Source organism: Oreochromis aureus, linkage group 20 (assembly GCF_013358895.1).
Source record: "Oreochromis aureus strain Israel breed Guangdong linkage group 20, ZZ_aureus, whole genome shotgun sequence".
NCBI classification, from domain to species: Eukaryota; Metazoa; Chordata; class Actinopteri; order Cichliformes; family Cichlidae; genus Oreochromis; species Oreochromis aureus.
Genome location: NC_052961.1, coordinates 12318823 through 12343848, shown reverse-complemented (window position 1 = coordinate 12343848; position 25026 = coordinate 12318823). Strand labels below are relative to the sequence as shown.

Sequence of the window (25026 nt, the reverse complement as noted above, 5' to 3'; positions counted from 1 at the left end):
AACATCGACGACTCATCTAGGAAGACACAAAAGAACCCAACACAGCATTTCATAAAAAGAGCACCATAACAACAGTCAAACATGGTGGTGGAATTGTGATGGTCTGGGGCTGCTTTGCTGCTTCAGGAGCTGGACGACTTGTTGTAATTGATGGAATCATCGATTCTGTTTTCTACCCAAAAATCCAGAAGGACAATGTCCAGCTGTCACTTCATGCCCTGAAGCTCAAGCACACTCAGGTTATGCTGCAGGACAGTGATCGGAAACACGGTTTTGAAGGGATCTAGTCAAATTCTAGATTTTAAACCTGATTGAGATACTATAGCATGACCTAAACAGGTCATTCATGCACAAAAACGTTTCAGCATGGCTGAATTACAACATCCTGCAAAGTGAGTCAAAATTCCTCCACACCAACGTGAAAGACTTGCAAGGTATTGCAAATGCTTGATTGCAATTCTTGTTGTCAAGGGTGAGACAGCCAGTTGTTAGGTTTAGGGAAATTTACTTTTTCACACAGGGTAAGTTAGGTTTGGACAGAGTTGATAAATTGAATTATTATTTAAAAACTGCATTTTGTATCTACTCAAGTTACCTCTGTCTGTTACTAATATTTTTTGATGATTTGAATCATGTGAGGGGCAAATTCTTTTTCCATAGCACTGTATATGAACACGAGAAGAGCAAAAGGGCAGGCCTCACTTTCTAAGTCAACATGCATGCAACAACATGCGTGCATTTATGTTTAATGCAGTGCAGTGCAGTGAAATCCGTACACTGTAAACAGTCAACTTTATGATGCAAGACAACCTCATGCATCTCAAAATTTAAGTAGCCCTAAAGTAGCAGTTCTTAATCCTAGCAACCAAGAAACGCCATTGGTCCAGCAACCTGTCCCACAGCCAAGTCACCCAATAAGCCTTGGCATCAGTGACTACAATACCTAGTGACATCAAAGCCAGTTAAGCTCTGGCACAATACCAGTGTCCCACCTCATAACACTGCCGATACAAGTTTAGCCAAACATGGAACACCTAATTCAATATTACACAATGTTAATGATTAGAAAGTATTAGAGGTAATTCCACAAGCATGTTCACAAATTCCTTCAGACATTCACGAGCGTCGCCGTACTCAAAAATGTCTGAGGCATGGTTTTTAGTATTATTATAGGCAAGAACTTTGACGTGAGTTTAGTTATTAAACAAAACACATAAAGAAAGTAATAAAATGATACTGGTGAACATTTTATGCCTAAGAACTCTAACGTCATCAGCCTAAACTTAGAAGGTCCAACAGCACAAAGAGGATACATGACAGAAAATTCACAGTTTTGGTCCACTGTGAGAGTGCTCTGTGTCCCAAGAGACAGAGGGGCTTATACTCCAGTTATTGAGGTTAATCCACCTGAGTGGCTGTGAACACACCTCTCATTCCCTTGTGATTTAACTGGGAGGAATGTCACAGAAAAAAACTAAACTGTAGCATGGTAAGCTTGGTACAGATGGTGCTAAATAATGAAGGCCTGTATAATAACTTAACACCCAAAGCATAGCAACACACAAAAAAATATTACAACAATAATAGCTGTTTTGTGCAAATCCATTTGAATGTGTCTTGCAAATTGAAAATCACAAACAACCCACACACTGAAAAAAAAAAAAAAAAAAACGCTGACAAAGCAATCCTTTTTGTAATCTTTTTGAAACCTGTTTTGATTGTGGACAGAAAAAAAGGACATAACTGAGTGCTACAATCCAAACTTCTCATATTTGTTAGTAATTACCGCTTCTTCTGCATATTCACGTACCATGTTTGACTCCATCATTGCAAAAGAAAAAAGAAAACCAATTCCCAAATTTGAAAACACAGCGCAGCTCCTTAAAACAGCAAACTCCTTAAACTGTACTCCAAATATGTCCTTTACATCAGCTCTTCAAACGATAAACGATATGTTGCAAATTTTATTTCTGCAGCTTTGACCTCTGTGGCCGAAGTAAACCCAGAGAGGACGATAAGTCTGACCAAACCAGCGTGTCTCAGAGGCTGAGGGATAATCCCGCAGTGTGCCATTTGAATAGCTTTAGAGGGGGAGGGAGTTCACGAGCAAGAAGAGCAAAGAGGCGGGTAGGACAAGTGAGACGGAAAGACGAGAAGTGTGAAGAGGAATTTATTGTTGACATGAAACTATAATTTATTGCAATATATTGTACACCAACAGGATAGCGCTATTGTGAGACTCCACATTTGTCAGTTTTGGGTTTTTTTTTCAAGGAGTTAATTTTTACCAGCATTACAAATGCACTGCTGGCCCACCATGGCTCAGCACTCCTGTTTACAGTAACATAACACACGTGAAACCAGCCTGTACCTCATGAGCATAAACAGCTTTCAAGAGAATTAAAGAAAACTGCTGATCCAAGTGTCACAAATGTTCTTAATGCAGTCAGAAGGCCCAGTGTTGACAAGCCTTTTAAAGCTCTGAATGGGAACCACAGCAAACATGTAAGCTTGTTACAGTAAGAAGATTTCAGCGAGATGAACTAACTTTACTCCAGCACATTACCAAGCCATCTCTTTCCACTCTGAATATAGACAATGGCATTTCAGAAAGGCAAAGTTGGTTACCCAAAATAAATTCAGTAATAGTTTTGCGCTCTACAGTAATCAAAACGACTAATATCTTAAATCAAAGAAACTAATAAAAGCAGCAGCTTGTGTTTTCATATGCAGTTGGTTTTTGTTAAACTATGGTTGCTGACTGTGTTTGATTGAGCTCAGCATGCCATCCCCTTCTACTGACTGAGTAAAAGAGGACGCATGAGAAGAAAGGGAGGCCTTTCACTGAGAGAGAGAGTGACGCGGACTGAGAATGAGGAGAAGAGAAGAGGAGGAGATGGAGCTCCAGATGGAGATAGGGAGGGACGTGCTAGGAGAAATGAGGAGGGACAAAGGCTGGGAGAAAGTACAGCACGCTCGGGACAAAGTGAGGGGCTGGTCAAGCGGCCAGGCTGTTCTCGAGCGAAATAGAGAGAGAGCCACGGAGCCAGAACGGCAGCTGACGTTACAAAGATGTGATTCATCTCACGGTGCAGCACAGCATAAGCAGGCTGGTGGATGTTGCCAGGAGACAGAGCTGCCTAGTGCAGACTTCACACACGTCGTAACAGCCGAGGCTATCGTTATAAGCCAGCCATGTGACCGATGCTTTAGACAAAAGCAAGAAGGCTGGTTCGGTGACGCTCTGTCAGCTATCCATCCAATAGCCAAGTTGTAGGAAGTCCCTGAGTGTTAGCGCCAGTGTACACAAGAGGGTAACTCGAGGAGACCAATGGGGCACTGAACTGAAATGGAGAGAAGAGACCTTAAAAAAACAACACGCGAAACAAGTCAGAGCATTAGACTGAAAGACAAACAGGAAGGGAGGAAAAACCAGCGAGGATGGAAGGTGAGGAGAGTCTTATTTTGTATTTATCAGCTGAACATAAAATGCTGTGAGCCCTAGCACCGCTCGCTGAAGCATGGAATAGGAGAGTCAAATGTAAACTGACATGTTGATCCAAATGGGGAGTGTGCAGCAGTATTTGGGGATGAAACACCCTTCGTGTTCCACTGTTTTGGCTAACGGCTAACATGCCCACCAGAAGAAAAAGAGCTGAAACTGCAAAATATTAATAGAATTTTCCTTCTGACGAAAAGGAGGAAAATTATGACAGAGATGAGCTACACAAACATTTTTTTAATGTACAAATTCTTGTTCTTATGTACGTAAACATCACTCAGACCTGTGCGACTGCATTGCTGATGTCTTTGCAAAACTGGAGCTTTGTCTAAAAATGCATATCTTAAGCATAAGTATGTAGACACTGACAAGTATGGGTTAGAAGGCACATTGGAATACCTGGACTGTGTACTCACAGTGGTCAAAAAGTTGGCAATGGCACACTATACTTCTTTCCAAAAATTGTTTCCATCCTGGGGCTATATGATAAATGGAAAGAGCACTGAAAAAGATTCAGCTATGTGTTACTGACAGTGCCAATGGTAGATAGCTAAAGTGGCAGATTTTTTCAGGAATAAAGTCAGATGTGATGTGGAATTACTGGTGTTTATTTTTTTTAAACTGACTTGTTTACTGTAACAGAATTTAGTATTATGTGTGTTCAGAAGCTCAACAGTTAGCTAATGTTCACAAAAGGTAACATCTAGAAACAAAAAAGTAGCCTAACATCGTCAATCACGGTTAGCAGCCAGCTCACTGTGTTTGAATTGAGGCAACATTACCCAGGCAAACTTCACATGGAAGTACATTTTTAGTAAACCTTGTGTACCGTATGAAACTATAACAACTGTACGTTTTTGTCAAGCTTTTGGAAGCTGCTCATCTCTGGAACTGTGGTTGAACAGGTTGTGTTATTTAATGTATATATTATAGATGAATTTAGCATGACTTTTTAAGAACACCTTTATGTTTTATTGTAAAGCACTTTGGTTTCATATGTGCCATAGAAATACAATTACTTATTTATTTACATTGTGGATTCTGTGCTAACTTTCTGTCATTTACAAGGATAACGGGCATTATTCATGAGTCGGAGATCTAACTTCATCATACTGATTCTTGTCATTTCACACAACTAACTAAAACTGAAATCAAATCAAGTGTTTAGTAAAGCCTTGTAAATATATTATTTTATTTAAGTATAAACTTTATTATAGTACAAGATAAACTCTTTAGGACTACTCTTCTAGGAACAACAATTTTTCAGCCTGGAACAAACATAGCCGACCTTAGTCAGTGTCATATCATAATGTCATTTTACCTTTCCTGTCGGGCACAACAACAACGCATGCCCCCAATGATTATTTAATACCTAGAAAGGAGCTACTTCAAACAACTTCACCAAAAGCCAATATTTGGCAAAGATATGGAAGAAAACTGTTTCTGCTACACTTGGTAGCAGCAAACTTGCTTCTCTACTTCAAGCACAACTGGGCTATTAAGGAGGCAATTCTAGTGATGCACAACCCCAATGTAAACAATGACTCCACTAAGCATTGCTGGAACACTTGCTAAATGCACTACATGTGACATAAAGAAGAAACAGTGGATGAAGTTACATGGTGGCAAAAGAGTGCTTTAAGCCACCGGGTAAAGCGCTCAAGCCAAGATAGAATATCCCAGGTAGAAAATATTTTTCAGGTTTTAATTTTATTAGATGACAATATTTTTCAGGATCCTGAAGAGTTACAAAGGAAACTAAACGGTTCTTTTCTACTTCACATTTCAACTGAAAAACACTACCTAGGTTACTTTTGTACTTACATTTGACTTATACTGAGCCACTGTATATAATGCTTGGTAATTAGTATTGCACTATAATGCTGCTGCTGGCACCTTGAGGCAATAGATTCACACTTCGAATGAGGTAGTCTGCCATCAATGACAGTTGCTAATTGGAAAAGAGGGACAGAAAATGCCCTTCATGTTGTTTGCACTAATTAATGCTGCTGCCTGTGAGCTGCAGTCACAGATCAAACATTTCATAGTATTTCATAATATCATCATTGCAAAGGTCCTTGAATTACTCCAATAAAATTTTGAGGTTATATCCTATCATGTTCTTAGTGTAGCTAAATACCAGCAATGTTTCATTCATAGTTTCATCAGAAAGTGTAAAATCAGAAGGCAAAACATCTCTTGTCTATTGGGGACAAAATAACTACCATACAGAAAGTAATGAAGGAAGGAATCTGCTTCATCCTAACCTACTGTGATGAGGGCAGACCTGACTCTTATACCCTGAAGCAACAGAATGCTGTTTTCAATCTGTCACCAGCATCAAACTCATCAAATATTCTTCCAATTAATTGTGTTCATAACCACAGAGCAGTTACTTATCACCAGCTTCAGATTTCTCTATCTAATCCTAGCAGCTACATATTATGAAGTAAAATCTAAGTCCCTGCTGGCCTTTGCCTGTGCAGGGTAGCTGCACGGGTCATCAAACATGCACAGGATGACTCAGCTATCTGATGTGCTCTGTGCTATTGCACAAGAATCCAGTTTCCGCATAACTTTTGGATGGATTATATGATTTTAAATCAATATCTATTGTGTGCATAATAGTGTGAATCAGCCAGATTTGTTATTGTTCAGCTCCCAGAACAGAAGCTCACACAGTAGTTCCTAAGCAGTGAAATGTGACTAATGCAAAAGAATTATTAATATTTTACTACAGTGATTTTATATGGAATTTTTCTCTCTCTTCCCCCACCCACAGGGAGGTCAGAGGTTATTGCCATCTACAGGTCACATGGAGCTGTTAGGGACTGAGAGTAGATGCTGACACACCAATGCTGCCTGTTATATGACAGCCAACAGTGTGTCAGTTTCAAACAGTTTAAAACAGGATTCAGGTTCAATTGTTTACATGAAGTTTCAATTTCACCACAGAGGGAAGGTAATGGCCTCTCTCAGTGAAACTAATTTGCAAAGCACAAAAGAAACATAAAAGCTATTAACAATATTTTTAGCAAACTCAAATAAAAAAGAATAATATATGTTTCAAAAAGTGAATTAATCAACCACTAACCAAGCACTTAAATACTAAACAATGATCAAACACTGACGTCCACAGTTGTCGTGGTGATGCAGTGGTTATTCATGGTTCTCCAAGTTGGTTGGATCTTGATCTTGGGCTTGTGCCTGGTGTATGCATTCGAGTCCTCTCCTCTGTGTTGCGGCATCACTGTCTAACTAGTTGATCCTAAAACCACCATAGATGCTCAATTGAGTTGAGGTCCAGTGATTGCTGAGGCCTTAGCAACAATTCATTCATTTTTATCCTCCACAAGCCATTCAGTGAGTGCTTGTGGGGGGCATTATCCAGATAGAGACTACTCCCATAGAATAGGGAAAAGCTTTATTTATTTTTAGTGACCCTTCCTGGTTAAGCAGGCCCAAACCATGACCGCAAACTGCACACAGCCACTGGAGGATCTCCTCACTGTAGGGGTCAAGTATTCATTTTTTTCTCTCTAATTCATCATCGTCTGCAGATCGGAAGGGACAACTGAATGAAGGTCTCCCAGAGGTCTCCAGTCTTCAAATGCTTTTTTGGCAGAAGGATACATATCACACTCGGCAGCCCATATAGAAATACACACAAATAAAAGCACACATTTTCTACAGCATTGTGATTTATCACAGTGTCCGGAGCACTGCTGCAGTGGTTATGTAACTATCAAGCCTCTTGCCACAAGCCTCCTGGTGACAGTGGTGAATAAGAGGGAAAACGACAAGGGGAGGGCGAAGAGAGATGGACAGGAGAAGCAGAACAGAGTAGAGGAGGGGGAGACAGACATGTTGTCATGGGGTGTGATGAAGAAATGAAATGCAGACATGCAGCAGTGCCTGAATGTTGCATTAGAGAGGATGGAGGCCTCTGGTTCCAGTCCAGTTTCTGCTAATGTCCAGGCAGTTAGAAGAAACAGAGGAAGGCAGTGAATAAATAAGCATGCCAATAATCAATCTGGGAATGTAGCTCTTTAGACCTACCAGCTTTCCGCCTTCTTATCATTTAGTTGCCAGATGCTGCTCTGAATACTGATGGGCTGCCTTTCAAACCAATGTCTGTACGTGTCTATGTGCATTTGTGAGAAGAGGGAGTGGGAGGTGCAGTTATTATAGAGAGGGTGAGTGTGCTGGAGATTATTTTAAATTCAATATTTCAAGTTTGATAAACCATATCTATCTATCTATCTATCTATCTATCTATCTATCTATCTATCTATCTATCTATCTATCTATCTATCTATATATATATATGTATAGCGAGAGAGAGGGAGAGAGAGAGAGAGAGAGAGAGGAAGAGATACAGATGGACATACTGGAGATGGCTAAACAATGGGGCATAGTGATGGTGCACAAGCAGAGGAAGACAGAGGAAGATCTATACCAAATGATACCAACATTAAGAAGAAGGAACATGGGGAACCTCGAAAAATACTGAGGGCTGAGAGAGGAGCTAGAGATGGTGTGGAAGGCAAAGGCAACGGCAGTTCCCGTGGTAATCGGAGCACTCAGTGCAGTGATCCCTAAAACTGGGTGAGTGGCTCCATGAGATCCAGGGAACAACATCAGAGACCTCTGTCCAGAAGAAGAGTGCAGCACTAGGAACAGCAAAGATACTGCGGAAGGACCCTCAAGCTCCCAGCCCTCTGGTAGTGGACCCAAGCTTGAAGGTTAAAGGCTGCCTGCCTGGTAGGGAATTATATATATATATATATATATATATATATATATGCATATGATATATAATATTTGATGATCTGATATTGAATGCGAAAGCAGCTAACCTGACAGAAAAGATCATGGCTAAGCTGGAAACCTGGACCCTCTGTGGCTGACTACCAAGACTAAGTGAAGTTCCCTCTGAAAGTCTACTTGAATATGTAAATGCAGTATTACCGCCTACAGTAAGCATCATTGAAACCAACCAGGTGATATACACAATGGCAACATCTGATCCTGTTCCTTGAGATGCTACAAGATGACTAGATGATGGCTACAAGATGAACAGCCAAGAGTAGCAGTACCCTGCATGGAGAAAGAGACTAGAGGCCAAGCTCAAGGTAGCATGGAGGGAAATTAGCCAACTACCAAAACTGCTAATGGCTGAGACACACTCTGAATGGCTAACTGAAGGTTGGACAGTCCTAATCCCCATACAGTCCCCAGAAGGGACCGGTCCCATCCAACTACCTAGATTAACCTTTGCACCGCCTGGATTGACAGCAAGAAGGCCTACAACTCAATGCTACACACATAGATCCTGGAATGCCTAGAACTGTACAGGATCAACAAGATCCCAATAGCTTTCATTAAGAACACATTTGGCTGCAACACTGGAGGCACAACTTCAAACCAATAGCACAAGTCAATATCAAGTGCACGATTTACCAGGGAGATGATCTGTCCCCACTGCTTTTCTGCATAGACTTTGTATCCTGCTGGGATAATAAGCTGGCCAAAGAGATAGAAGTCATTTACATCAAGACAAGAAAGCTCCTTACCATGCATGGAAGGTTTCAGCTCAAGTTCAGTACCCTGAGACTACGTGGAAGGATGGAGGCAGAGGACTAGTGAGTTTCAGAACCATTACCCAGGATGAAACAACAAAAATCTACGCGTACATCAGGGAGAAGGCCACAACTGATCATGTGCTCAGTTAATACCTCAGACAGCAGAAACCTGAGAAGGGAGAGGAGCAAAAAGAGGAACCATCATGGAAGGACAGGCATGCCTGCATGTCATGCACCACGGACAGATAGAATTAGTGGCTGATATTGAGAAATCCCACAAAGCTGGACTGAAAGACAGCAAAGAGGCACTAACCATGCCAGCGCAGGAACAAACTCTAAGCAAAAGATCCATAGAGACTGGAGGCTACCACACCAGGGAAGACCCAGTGCACAGACTGTGCAAATATGCCCCTGAGACGATCCAGCACATAACAGCAGGGTGTAATATACTAGCAGGCAGGGCATACATGGGACCCCAGAACCCAGTGGCTGGAATAGTATGCAGGACCATGCATACTACACCAAGCTACATATACACATAACATAGCTATACCAAGTGATAGAAAGATCAATAAGAAGGAACATGAGAAGCTGGAGAAACCAAGGGTTTCTGGGCCCCGAAGTGCACAGATGTGTTTCATTATGGGTAACTGAGTAAAACGATTTGCTTCTAGAAAGAGTTATTATTTTGAATTTAATTTAAAATTTTAAAATGCATCTGTAGTCAGAGACAGAGCAACTGAAATGACCTTTATAGGATCATATCAGCAGGAAACTGACAGGAGAAAATAAGCAACACTAGTTTATCCAGAGATGTGTCACTGTCCACTGTGTAATCACTTTACATTCCTATTTATACCCACTCACAGATCTCCCCATGTGTCCAGTTAGAGAGCTGGGGACCGAAGATCTGATACACAAACCAGACCTGAGTTGCAAAAATTTAGACTACGACTTGTTGGATCAGAGTCAGCTCATTTCCTGTTTGACTACTTAAAAATATGATTTGTCAACTGAAACAAAAATGTAATTAATCTAACTAATTGATCAAATTTCACAATTTCAGACCATGGCAAACAGCAGCTGTGGTTTGAAATATGATTGCTTTTTCATACTGCTTAAAGTTGGCACATAGCACTGTCTTCCGTTAATGTTTATTAAAAGTATTGACAACAAGCGTTGCCAGTTTGGCTCACAAAGTGCTTCATGTTTATGTCTGATTATGAGCCAAGGCAAAACTGGTGGTTGCTAAATGTGGAAGAAAGAAAAATATGAATCCTGGTGGTGGCTGCCACCAGCAGGAAACAGTGATCAAGTGTAAATTTAAATCTGAAATTAGGAGTTTACAGGCATTGCTAAAGGGTGTGGCTGAGGTCAGACAATACAGTGAAGATTAGAAGATTAGCGCTTTAATGCTAGTGGTTTACACATTCACCTAACAAGCAAAAGATCCCACCTTGATCTCAGGAGGAGACACAAATCCCTTTGGGGTTGTGTCAGGAAGGGCATCTGGTGTAAAAATCTGCCAAATCAAACATGTGGAGCTACCTGCTGTGGTGACCCCTTGTGAATAAGGAAGCAGCAGGTGAGTAACATGAATCCATTTTACCCATACAGCACACTATAATGGGGAAAAGTGTGATTTAAAGGTCAGTGATTTGTGTTATAGCTTGTGACTTAACTAGACAGAATAATGACTGGATACAGACTATGTCGTAGGTCACTTCCTGATTATGAAATACTGAACAAAATAGGGACATTTTAATTTAATACAGTTAATTAAATAGAAATCATCCAAGAAGAATTGACACAAAGCAAAAATGTAGCTTGACAGTAGTTAAATGGGAAAAAGTAGAAAATGAAACAGAAAAGCTAACAGGTATAATGAAAGAATGATAAAAAAAAAATGTGTCAATGATCTTCTATGTGTGCTACATCTTTCAGGATACTTTGTTTACTAATAAAAACAATCTATATGGGTTCTTCTGACCCAGCTTTCTCTTCCTCCCAGTCCAAACTGCACAAGATCCCTGGAGAAGCCTTTCTGAGCTGGGCCATCATGTTCCGATGAGCCTTCTTGCATATACAAACAACAGACTGTGCTCGTCAAACAGATGCTTAACCTCCCCGGCGCAGTGAAATTCTGTCCCAATGCCCACAGAACAAAGAGATCAAACAAGGAAAATCAATAGCTCCTCCTGGGTAATCATTCTTTCCTGTGAGACGGGGAAATCTACTCCTAGTGAGATAATAAAAATAAAATCTGAGATAATCTCTTCTAAGAAAAGAACATGAGAATATTTTCAAAACAGTAATGCTACCATAGAGAGTACAAGTCAGTCAGTTTGATTGTTGGAGTAGCTAGGAAACGGAAATCCAATCCTTCAGTTGCATTGTAATCCTACATCTAATCATGCAATACGCGACACAAAGTGCACCACTTAAGGAATAATACAATTTAAAAGTCTCCAATAAGCAACAAAGATGACCTGACCTTCAGTTTGCCCATAAAAAGGCTGCAACAGTCTCATCAAATATTAACACCAGTGTCAAAGAGCTATTAATTAACTCAAGTGGTGCATTTAGCATTATACATTAAAAAAAACTCTTCAAATCTGTGGGCCTGTGCTTGGCATCGTCCCTTTGACATCCATCTGCATCTTCAGATTAAACTTAGATTCCAGCAAACAGGACAATTGGCACAAACATGAACAACTCACCTTCTCCACCAATGGGAGGTCAGATTTCCATAAACCTAAGAGATAGTTGTCGGTCACCTGCAGGAAAAAAAAGCATGAGTAGCTCGGAACCTTTTTGTTTTTTTAAAATCAAGTAGGTTAATTTGCTGCTACTTCACCTAATTGGAATATAAATGAAAATCAACCCAGGGTGTGTCAAAACAGACGTCACCTTTATAGCAGAAGGTTATTAAGAAATTATCTGGGTTTCAGTTTAAACTATCACAGTTATGGAGAGATTATAAAACTCTCCATAGAGCAATTGGGGTATATTTAATAATACCAGTTTCTTTTGTACACTTTGTACAATAATACACCACCTGCTGAATATAATTAATGCTGGGATGATTAGAATCTAGTCAAATATGTTCAGCATTTGTTTTTGTTTTTTACAGATTGAAGTCTTTCTGCTGTCACTGACATGTGTGACTGCCTCAGGCCCACACAGAACACAAAATTCAACAATAATGTTGAATCTTAGAAAAAAACAAAGCTGAGCACCAATTTAGCCGAGTTGGTTTTCCAGGTTACATCAGTGTCCAATTAACTCATTTTATTTTGAAATTTAAGTTTCAAGCTTAAAAAATGCTGTTTTCCATGTATGCCTGTTTAACTTTTTTAGAAAAAGGTTAACAAAGTTTACTGTTACAACAATGTATAATGTAAGCAAGACTGTGTTCAAACCATTTTTAAACCATATTTTTGACATGTTTCATTCAGTAGATCATTTTATTCTATGCACAAATTATTTCTTTGGCATTTGCCAGTATTTTTATTTCCAGATATAAATATAAAAAAAGCAAATTACTACCCAGTGTGAAACTCTATAATTAAAAACAGAAGTGAAGCTTCAGCTAATGCAGGCGCAGTCAATATTTCCACAGAGAGGAAATTAATTGACAACGTTCTGACCATTTATCAAGCAAAATATTGAAAGTCCACCGGTTCTAACTTGAAATGTGATAATTTGGTGCTTTGATTGGTGCTATTAATCATTTAATAAATTCTGGTGTAAGGAAATATCACAGAGTGATAATTAAAATAACTGTAAGCTTGGCTCAAGCATCATGCTATCGTGCTTATATCGTACAGCCACCTTGTCTTTAATACCAAAATATTCAATGCTCAATGTCAATGACGCTATAAGTAGTTCAATTCAGCTTTACTTTTCTTCAAAAATGTGATTGCTTTTGGAAATCATCTGTGTTTCACACAGTGTGCTTGAATCTTTCTCTGTGTGTACCCCTCGCTGTGTGTGCTCAGCTGAGCTGCTGCATCCCATGACCATGATAAGCAGTTTAGGTAATGGACGGGTCGACTGAATTCAGGCAGAGAAGTGATGAAGCAACCCACACATCAAATGAAACAGCCTGAGAGATGCCAGCTCTATCCGATGCCTAACAGCAAGCAGTCTGCTTGTTATGCTTCAAATTCTTATAAAAATGCTGATTCATGGTCACTTCACTGTGACCACTGGTGCTTTTCAACTGAGTATTTATATTTCTCAAGTTCCAAAGTCTTCTAATTGAAAAATTCCAACAAGCTTTGTTGATCACTTAACAGCCTGTAGCAGTTATTGAAATGGCAACAACAATAAATAATCATTGAATCCATTTTTAAGCTAAGTTGTCAGATACTCTCTTGTTGCCTGATCAGTGTTGTTCTTTTTCTGAGCCATGTCAGGCAGTTAATTAAAGACTGTTGGAAAGGCAAAACATATTCAAAGATGTTGAAATGGTGATTTTTCACTATTTTTGGATGGAGAATAATGAGTTTGTTGATCCAAGCTTGAAGCAGATGGGCTACAGCAGCAGAGGACACCACTGGGTGCCACTCCTGTCAGCTCAGAAGATGAAACTGTGTCTACACTTTGCAAAGGATCGCCAAAATTGGACAACGGAAGATTGGAAAAATGCAGCTTGGCCTAACGGGCCTTCATTTCTGCATTGATATTTAGGTGGAATTTAAGTCAGAATTTGGTAGAAACAACATGAATGGATCAATCCTACCTTGCATAATCTGTTCAGGTTACTGGTGGTGATGTGATGGTGTAGGTTTTATTGGCACACTTTATGCCCTATTGGGAATGTTACTCTCTTTATGACCACAGTGTACCTGTCTTCTGATGGCGGCTTCCAGCAGGATAACACACCATGCTACAAAACTCACACTATCTCAAACTAGTTTCTTGAACATGACAGTGAGTTTACTCTACGCAATTGGTCTCCACAGTCACCAGATCTCAATGGGATGTGGTGGACACTCATCATGGATTTGCACCTGACAAATCTGCAGCAACCGTGTGATGCTATCATGTTAACCTGGACCAAAGTCTCTGAGGAATCTTTCCAGCACTTTGTTGAATATTTGCCTTAAAGAGTTAGGGCAGTTCTCAAGGCAAAAGGAAGCCCAAGCCAGTATAAGAAAGGTGTACCTAACCAAGTGGCTAGTGAGTGTAAAACAGGCAACTGCTCTCAGGAAACATAGTATCCAGTTAAGATGACCAACAGAAAACCATGTGGCTCTCCCATTCTCTCTCTGTGTGTGATTATGTTTATGAGGGAGACACCCACTGATGTTCAGCCCTCTCACCTGACCTTCTGCATCCATGTACTTATTAATCAAAACAACAACAAACCCACTGATCTAGATGTGAAACCATTCACACCAGAACTTATAAAACTCCAGGGATTCGTGCGCTAGAGGTGCACACCAGGACTCCATTTTGAAATGCCCAAAAGCTCACGACACAAACTGGGGCTTCTGCTCTGCCTCAGGGTGAGCCACAGCTTCAAGATGATGACTCAGAGGAGGCAAACACCGACATGTTGTGATGACACTGCATGAATGACGCCGGGTAACATCGATGTAATTCATTAGGTTCCACTACAGGATACATACTTCTTGTTTAAGAACAAGTCAAGAATAATGTTACCTAGTGATATGTGAATAATGTTTCTCATCCTGTTCACATGTACACGTGTAATAAAATTGTTTCCTCTTAATTTTTCTTTAAATAAAATCAACTCCACTATGATGGCATCTCACTTTTCTTAATATCTCTGGATTTTAGCAAAATTCATAGCATGGAAAGAGCTTCAGAAAAACAAAATGAGAATCCTTGTGTGGTGTGAAAACCACCGCAGATGTTTTTGATAATCTCTAATGTCATAAATCTTGTGCCAAGGACAGGAGTCTTCCCAGTGTGTGTCCTCCTCTGCACGGAGAGAAATGAGACACTCCGGCTGCCCTTCAGACTCTCTGTTCTTACATTGGCTCTTTTTTCACACCTTGTCAGACAGCACTATCTCTTCTTTTCACAGAGGAACAACAGCCCTTAACCCTTTCATCAGCAAACACATTAGAGAAGGCCCCACTATTTCACACGTTGTCCTGTTTCCCACACTTACGTTGTTCCAGAAACACCGGAGACTAACAGCAACAAAAAGGTCACCAACAACACCTCTTTGTGAGACATTTAAACAGACAGAAACAGATCCAACAGAATAGTGTTTCAGACTATTTGTATGCATCAGTATTCGGCACCCATTCCTGCATTTGCCTACAATTTGTCATGATTTTGTAATAAAAGATCAAAAACAAACTGACTGAAATAAAAGCTCATCTGAAAACAAATTGCTGTGTTCTAAGTAAAACAAATTCCCTTTAATTGGCATGGAATGCATTCAGCAGTACTCTGTATTGATCCTCCCCTTCCATTTAGCAAAGCAAACCTCCATTGGGAGCGGTAGAGCCCATATGTCAGATATTTCACATTAAACAGAGGAACAAACAATCAAATGACAATAGCTTTAACTGCAATGCAACTCATAAATCCCACGCTCGTGTTAATCCTTTCCCATTCATTGCAGACACGGCCAAAATGGGGAAAAAATGAAGTTGGATTAAAAACAATCTAAAAAAACTTCCTGAAACTGTTAGTTAAGCTTGCATGGGCATTCCTGATAAAATGTTCACATAACAACTATTCTATTAATGGTTAAAGAAAACCACAGATCAAGCCACTGATTACAGGATTGCACATCATAATTAAACTCAAACACACAGTTCCTGAGCAGGAGGATGTTTGCCACAATCAAAAACAAAACAAGCCAAGCATGAAAACAGAAGGTGAACAGCAATGCAGACACACTGTAAACACTACAAGAAGTGAGCGCGTGTTGAATATACACAGCAAACAACAACAGAATGAGCCTGTTCAAACAAAATAGTCTGCCACACATAAATATGAGTATTTCAAAAATTCCTATTGGAGAGAACATCATTACACACATCACAAATTGTGGATATCATTCTAACACAGACTTTTCCTTCTAATTAAGTTGATTTGCATTTGGTGCATGTAGTCATACCTGGGCAATAGCTCGCTAAAAGTTGAATGAAAATGTTTTTTCTCCTCTCATATTCAAGCCTTAATATGTCTGAAACCATTCAAATTATTTGGACTGTTTTAAAATAATATTTTGTGCCTTCTTTATGACATGCTATAGATAAACTATAAGTTTCTTAGATAGATAGATAGACAGATAGATAGATAGATAGATAGATAGATAGATAGATAGATAGATAGATAGATAGATAGATAGATAGATAGATAGATAGATAGATAGATAGATACTTTGCTGAAGTACACAAGAGTTCCAAGCAATACACACACTTTCAACTTGTCTCGACTGTGAAAGCTTAAGAGTCTGTTAATAAATAGCAGGTACTCTTTAACTCTCCTTTCTGCAGTACAATTGGATTAACCCCCCTGACAGTATCATCATCTCGTCTCTGCAGCCTAGTGTTGAGTTCTCTTGGGGGCACCTTGGATGCTGACAGAAATGCACTCCAGCAGACAATAAATTCAGCACCAGGGACAGCTCCAAAACTGGCAAGGGGACACAAGTGACCTGTCTGTCATCTGCTACTCCACCGTAAGAATTTAACTCTAGAGGATTTCATTTAAATGAACACCATCACCACCACCACCACAAACAACTACAACAAAACACAAGTTAGCCTTTTAATCAATCATGCAGTCTCAGAAAAGCTAGCTGTATGGTTTTAGGCAGTAATGGATGTTTTGGTTGAAGAGAGGGGGGAACAGGAGCTACACGGTTTGGGAATGTGATGCCCCAGCTTCCATTAACCAGTCACTGCAACATATCATCATCATCATCATCATGATCATCAGCATATCTCAGCACAAGATAACATGCCTTTTGCCAAACGCATAACTATGAGACGCTTTAGTCAGCTGTAAGCCTGGATGCATTTCAGCGGGAGCAGATTTAATGAATGATTAAAAGACCACATGCACCTAATCCCATGTAGAAAACAGGATGCTCCTCCTCTGTGGTGCTGTTGGTTTGTGAGAGAAAAACAATGACGCTAGAGATGGCTCCTCGCTGTGCTGTGACAACCAATTACATAACGCCAGAGCTGAGTGTTCTCATGAGCATTTGCGTCCATTTCGCCAAGAAATCATAAAATACAGAACGAGGCGATTTTTGATTACTATGCAACTTATCAGCACACATCAAAGCACCCTTCTAATAGATAGAACACTTGATTATACGACTTCTTTGATCGACGCAGTTTAGATTCCTGGTCTTGTTTACCAATTTGGCGCACGGAAAATAAACATAAAATGGCAATCCTGTCTTAGTCTTGGCTACTGTCTCCATCAGCAATAGTGTACTTAGCATGGAAACAGTATTTGGTGTCTTGTAGAATATTTAAGCAAATCGTATTGCATTGCTGATACAATTGGCACGCTGGGGTCAATTTTGCTCAGCCCGCCAGTGGGGCAATAGAAAGAGCTGCAGAGTGGAAAAAAACAGCCTGCACCATCCTCTAATTTGAAGGGAATGGTGCACATTAGCTTGACAGTGCAAAACCATAGTATACGACTCTATGATACACTTTCGCTTGTGGGTAACGCGCGCAATAGTAATTCTAGGTGATGCAAGATGGTCATTTCACCCTTGGTGTTCCCAAACAACGGCACATCGTGTAACATGACGCATGCACAACTAAAAATTTGTTACTGAATCTGTAATACTTGGCAAGTGTCGCAGCAGAAGGGGGATCAGAGTTAATCCAGATGACAGGAGAGGATGCGAGACTCCTTTATCTCTGCGTCGCCCTTCGCGAAAAGGATGCTCAGCTTCTCTTTCGAGTGCAGCAATGTGGCATCAACAGAGAGCAAAACACACCGACTGACTTACCAGAGATGCTGCTCCTGCTGCTGCCGCTGAGGTGCACTACTGCCCGATAGCCTCTACTGCAAGTTATTCAGTATTTCCCCTTGCAGTGACAGAAGGTGACCCTCCGTTCTCTGCAAGACGCTGCATCCACGAGATCACGATGCACGCAGCAAGGGGGAGCTCCACAGCACAGGCGTGCGTCGAGGGGGATGGCCCAGCTTTTCCTTTCAATGGACGACAGGAATAGACAGAAGGGAAACGAATGAGAAAATGTAAGATGGAAAAAACGGCTTTTAAATTCCATCTCCCAACACTGGCCACGTGAGCTTAGGAGAATTTACACTAGATATACACCCTTGAATCATTTTTATTGTTATATTTTTATTATTTCATTTTTAATATCAGAATTAAACCATTACCTATGTAATTATTAGGCAGTAGTAAATTATAACATTTATAAATTATAAGCTTTTAAGAATGAGGAGACCCCCCAAATGTAACTTCCATTTTCCAACCAATAGGGAAAGCACGTGGTATGACATGGCGTCACCGCCTTCCATTTAAACCACGCCCACGTTGCACTACGCTGCAAGGGAGGGGGATGGAGTGTTTTTGTGCTTTGGCTTCCTGACAAGCCCACTGACTCATCCACTGTTTCAAGTACACAAGAAAAATCTATTCACCTGCTGATTTATATGAGTGCACACTAAAAAAAAAAGAAATCCCAAAACAAAACACTGTTTTCTTAATGACGTTATATGATAACAAAATGGCCAAAGTCATAGTAAATATAGTAATGAGAACCAGTGACTGATCCACAGACAGGTAATATTGGACACCTTTTATAGAGAATGTGGTGAAGTCTACTAGGAACATACTAAGGCTGGTTCATCATTAGTGACAATCACAAATAAAAATTACAAACAAAAAGTTTCAATCAATCATTGCCTGAAAAACTTCCTTGTTTTTGTTTTGTTAATTATTTGAGTTCCTGTATATATAACCATTACTCTCTCACAATCCATTACATCCTCACAGTGCAGACTCTTTCCATTACAACTGCACTCTGAGTTAATGGATTCCATGAGACACAGCACCAGCTCCCTTCAACCTCTTATAGACAAGAGTGTAACAGAAGAAACTGTAACTGACCAGTTTCTTACAGAAACAAATGGAAACACAACAATTACATATCAGCAAAAATCTCTGTTGAATCAAGGAAAATCTATTTGTTAACTTTTTTTCTTTGCTTGTTTGTCGTACTATTCTTTTCAAGGCTGGGTGTAACAAAATGCCCTCAAGATACCCAAAACCAAACAGGGTGAAGAGACAAGGCGTTTGCTTTATGGAGACGATGTGGCCGGAGAAGCAAACACCTTCATGCAGATTAATCAGATGCTGTTTTTTCTGACTCTAATGAGCAATGATTTCATACTGAGGATGTAATTAAATTGCAGTTAGTACAGACTGTCTATTTCATCACTCCACTCACATGATGCTGCCCTAGTTTTAATGATCAGAGTCTGAACAGTGAAATAAAAAGGCTCAAAAGCTGCAATGTTTGATGCCAAACCTTAAATCGTAGCCTACACAACACATTAACAGTGCACCCTCCATTCGCCATTTTCTTATATCATATTTACTTACTGACATCTAGTGGCAATTTACTGACAGTGCAAAATTTGTGACTGAACATGCTATACATGCTTGAAGTACAGTGTGAGTGGCAGCTTCTGTCCTGTGTCACATCATCAATAAACACCAGTGTCCCAGTGCCAGTGGAAGCCATGCACACAAGCCATCACACTGCCTCCACCGTGTTTTACAGATGATGTGGTATGATTTGGATCATGAGCTGTTCCACATCTTCTCCATTATTCTGGTAGAGGTTGATTTTGTTTTTTGCCTGTTCAAAGAATGTTTTTTCAGAACTGTGCTGGCTTTTTTATTTAGATGTTTGTTTGTTTTTTTGTTTTTTTTGTTTTTTTAGCAGCTTTTCTATTCTTGAGGCCTATGAGTGGCTTGGATCTTGCAATGAACCCTCTGTGTTTACTTTCATGCAGTTGTCTTTTTATGGTGGACTTGGAAATCAATACGCCTACCTCCTGGAGAGTGTTGTTTGCTTGGCTGGCTGTTGTGAAGGGTTTCTCTTCACCACGGAAATGATTCTGTGATCATCCACCACTGTTGTCTTCCATGGACGTCCAGGTTTTTTTTGTGTTGCTGAGTTCACCAGTACTATCTTTCTTTCTCAGGATGTACCAAACTATAGATTTTGCCACTTCAAATATTGTAGCAAGTTCTTGATTGACTTTTTTTCTGTTTACGGAGCTTAAAGATGGTTTGTTTCACCTGCACGGAGAGCTCTTTTGACCACATGTTGTCTATCCACAGCAAGATTTTCCAAATGACAGCACCGCTATCTGTCTGTCTGTCTGTCTATGCATATAGATATATAGAGATATAATTTATTTATTTATAAAGTAAAGCTATAACACATAACGCATAACACAAAAGCTAAGTAGACCCTCACTGTTTCCATGAAAATTAAGAGGCCAAAAAGCATCCAGGTCACACCAGATGCACTTGATTAACTGATCCTCAGCAAGTGTGAGCATCTCTGTGAAAAAAAGAAGTGTTCAGGTGTTTTCAACAAAACACCAATGAGGAAAGATAACACCAATGCTCTTAAAGAAACAATAGTTGATGCATTTCCGTTTGGACAGTGTGATGAGGCCATTTGGAAACATCTGAAGTCCATCATTGTACAGTGAGAAACAAGAGGAAAACACTGAACAGTTTCAAGTCAGCACAGCTTCGTTTTGTTGTATTTGAACAAACCACAAGACTTTTGGCACAACATCCTTTGAACAGACGAAGCCAAAGCGGAGATGTTTGGCCATAATGCATTGTGCCATATTTGGCAAAAAGCGGAATATTAACAACATATTGTACCAATTGTCAAGCACAGTAGTGGAGGGGTGATGATTTGGGCTTGTTTTGTACTCAGAGAACATGAACTCCTATGTTTACCAAAGTATTCTAGAGTCAAATGTGAAGCTAACTGTCTGATAGCTAAAGTTTGGCCTCAAATGGGTCATGCAACAGGACAATGATCCCAAGCACAAAAGGAAATCTACAACAGAATGTCTGAAAAAGAAAAAAAGAGTCAAGGTGCAACGGTCCAGTCAAAGTCCAGATCTCAACCCGACTGAAATGCTGTGGCAGAAGAGAGAGCTGTGCATAAACAAATGCCTGAAAATGTCCATGAAGCGAAGCAATGTTTCAAAGAAGAATGGGCCAAAATTCTTCCCCACACAGCTTCTGCATTTTGGCATGATGTAATATGTTAAATTTATTTGTTGTTTTTCATTTTGAGGTTCTATTTAATTGTAATAATAATTGTAGAAACTGTTAAATGCTAAATAATAGTTCATCTATATGATGCACATTATCTTTAAAAACACTCATGGATTTTGATTTAGACCAGTCCAAAGTTTCTCCAGGTAATCAGGCAGCAAACATGGCCATGTTAAATAGAGGTACAGTTGAAATTGTTGTGCTTTTGAAATCAAATGCATAATTTATTTAGGAAGTGCTCAGTGTTTACCCTTGACTGAATAAGGATACATTTAAGGCTTTTAAGCACATTCAGAGATTCACCATATTACCGCAAAAGTACCTCCTGTTTACAAAGGATATATTCATCATATCACATCATAGCACAATCTCTTTTACTTTACTGCTTTAACACAAATCAAACATTTATCCAAAGTTATTCTAAATATTACAGAATTAAATCTGATAAACAGATGCCTCCGTAGATTCTGTTCTCTTTTAGAAACCAATGGACATCTAGAGTGAAAAAGGTATTGAGCCATAGATGAGGAACTGTCATTTTTCCCTATTAGGGAGAGAAAACAAGAGGCTGTCAAATATGTTAGCTTGCCAGAAAGCTACTTACTTACTTAGTGCTTGTTATTTTAAATGATGTCACTTGAATCCTTGTTTTTTCCTTAAAATGTAGCTGATCAAGAAAGCTGCACAGAGGCTGCTGATTGGAATGCCTGTGAAAAGCTGATGAAGGAAATGCTTTAAGAAGAGGATTATTCCAAATGAAATCCTAGCCTGTTCATTCATTACAGGGTGCCAATTCTATAATCAAAGGTGCCTGTATGAGTAACATGTTTAAGACTGCATATCAGACCTTCGTGGAATATTGGCAGACAGCAGTCAGTATTGCACTGGCTTGTGTCATGTGTCATGGTTGTCTACATGTAATCATGAAAGTGTATATTTATCCTCTGTAAACAATGAAACTGCAGCCTCAGAGCACAGAAGGAATCACAGTGCAGACACCAAGGCTTACAGCTGCTATTTTAGCTGATGATTTATGGGCTTCCTTCCTTCTTGTTTGTGCATCATTCTGACTCTGAGGGGAAATACTGAGTATATTTGAACAACATTATTTATAGGGCACTGCTTAATCGTATACATCTTTAAATGCACCAAGCCTTCATAATGTGTCAGCCTGCTGAGAAGGGCATGTAATGAGGAGAAGCCACCAAACAGAGCAGTATCATTGCATAAGATAGTTTACTGCGGTACTGCCACTAATCCCACAGGCGAGGGTCAAAGAAAAGGCACTTCCAGTTATGCAATATGAAATGTTACACAAAAGTACACAAAGCTAACATATAACATCCCTGCGCACTAAATGTATCATTTCACTCATTATTAATCAGTGTAAGATAACACTGATGTAGATAAATACATTTCTTAGACTAGCATTAGTGGTCTAGAATAAGAATGATACTTACTTTATATTTTTGATAGAGGTAATCTGAACAGAATATGAAAATTTGAAAAGTTTCACTCATTTTATGAAGCTATAGTTTTATAATTAGCTTACTGCCACACATAAATATTATGTGTGGAGCATAATGGCTCATTAAGTAATATAGTGCTAATAGTAATACTGTGTTGCGACAGACTGGCGATCTGTCCAGGGTGGACCCTGACTCTTGCCCTATATGAGTAAGTCCATATGAGTGCACATTTTTAAAACTGTTACAAGCTTTAAAGTAAAAAAAAAATCACTTACATCCTGCAGTACTCACTGGCAAAACAAAAGCAATCTTGCACAGACGATAATTCCTTGTTGATGCCAGAGGTCGGAGAAGAACCACTAAAATAACTGCTTTTTACAGCCAGGGCACACAAAAGAACATCTCTGACTAACATACAGAAGACCACACTAGGTGCCAGTTCTGTCAGCTAAGAAAAGGAAACCGAGGCTCACAAAATTGGAAGAATAAAAAATTGTTGTTTGGTCCTGATGAGTTTCAGTTCCAGCTTTGACATTCAAGTGGTTGGATCTAAATTTGGTGTAAATGACATGAAAGAATGAAAGCAGTCTTGTGGGTGATATGCTGGCAGGTGTTATGCCTCACTGAGCATCATTTAAACACCACATCTAAGTGACTACTGTTGCCTAACACGTCCATCCTTTTATGAGCACAGTGTACCCAACTTCAGATGCCTAGTTCCAGCAGGAAAACACATCATGACACAAGGCTAATTTTATCTTAAACTGGTTTCTTGAACATGACAGTGAGTTCAGTGCACTCAAATGGCCTCCACAGTCATCAGATCTGCATCCAATAGAGCACATTTGGGATGTGGTTGAACCAGAGATTCATATCATCTATGTGCAGTTGACGAATCTGTACCAACTGTACGATGCTATCTCAATGTGAACCAAAATCTACGAGGAATGTTTCCAGCAACTAGCTGACACTCTACCACGAAGAGAAAAAAAAACTAAATACATTTTAAAAAAAACAAAACAAAAAACGGATTTTAAAACAAGCTGATAGTGAGGAACATTTTTGAGACGTGATTTCTGACGTCATCAATACGCTTTTATTGTGAAGGATTCTGCCTGAACCTGCTGCTGCTAGCGGAAGTGAAGCTTCTGCGAAGCACAACACAGCATTAACTGAAAAGAGAGGCTATGCACAACACACGGTGAGTACGGGTTTATTCGATTATGTTAGAATTGTAAAAAGATCGCTTTGGCGTGTAAGAAATCAGCTAGTCTCGTTTGTATCGCTGTACAACCTATAGTGTAACGGTGCAGCTAACGGTAGGTACCTTCGGCTGGGTCTCTAACAGCTCCATAGAAGCGGGGGAAGTTAAACGAGTGGTAATTTATATTTTAGCCTGACTGACTAGAACAGGGAACACTGCCTGCCTTAGTTAATTGGCACTTTGGCAAACGCACAGAATACTGAGCAGGGGAATAGTGGCTTGCTAACAAGACATTCAGTGTTTATGTTGTGTGTAATTGGCCCACTGAGTGTTTGAAACGTCTATTTCATTTACCACGAGTTTACTGCATGTTTTTCCAAGTAACTCATCTGCCATTGTGTGAACTCACAGTTTCTTTGGCTAACCGTGCAAATTCTTTCCTTTCCCCGTGTCCTCAGATTTGTAGCTGATTAGGGAGGTCAGTGATACCATGTGGAAGTCACATGAGCGACGAGGATGAGGCAGAAACAACAAGGGGGCAGCTTGAGGAGTGAGCCGCTGCACAGTGACTGCAACAGGGAGGGTGTCTGCTGCTCGTAAAGGCCTTGCACAAGCAGCCCCCTGTGTCCCCTTATCACTTAACATTTACAATGAACAGTACTACTCAGTCCCCTGCCACCATAGATGGGAATGTGGCTGTCAGCTATGTGCTGGTGCCATTTCTCCTCATTACCTTTGCTGGGATAATTGCAGCTGTGGTAAGTGGTTGGAATACATGGCATAGGATGATCTATGTGAAGTTGAGCCATTGTGTTATGAAGCAGTCCTACATCTTATTAACTTAAAAGGCAAGTGTGAATTGAGATCCACCCATACACACAGCGAATGTAATATCTTTCATTTTGTCCATTTCAGATAATGTATATTCGTAGGAAAAGGAGGTAGGATTAAAA

General features: G+C 39.9%; 1 protein-coding gene across 4 annotated transcripts in view; it reads right to left on the bottom strand.

The window, feature by feature from the left end:
* The window catches only part of LOC116310933 (protein kinase C and casein kinase substrate in neurons protein 1), a 36290-nt gene extending 18080 nt beyond the window's left edge, over window positions 1-18210 (bottom strand). Inside the window, exons 1-2 of one of the 4 annotated variants that reach the window (XM_039603880.1) lie at window positions 18062-18210; window positions 11808-11864 (exon numbers count right to left, since the gene is read on the bottom strand). The gene's annotated coding sequence lies outside the window, so the exon portion shown is untranslated. Of the gene's footprint in view, window positions 1-1810; window positions 2057-11807; window positions 11865-17895; window positions 18002-18061 lie in introns of those variants that run through there. The other 3 variants (XM_031727882.2, XM_039603882.1, XM_031727884.2) reach the window with 3 other exon arrangements.
* Between the last annotated feature and the right edge of the window lie 6816 nt (window positions 18211-25026).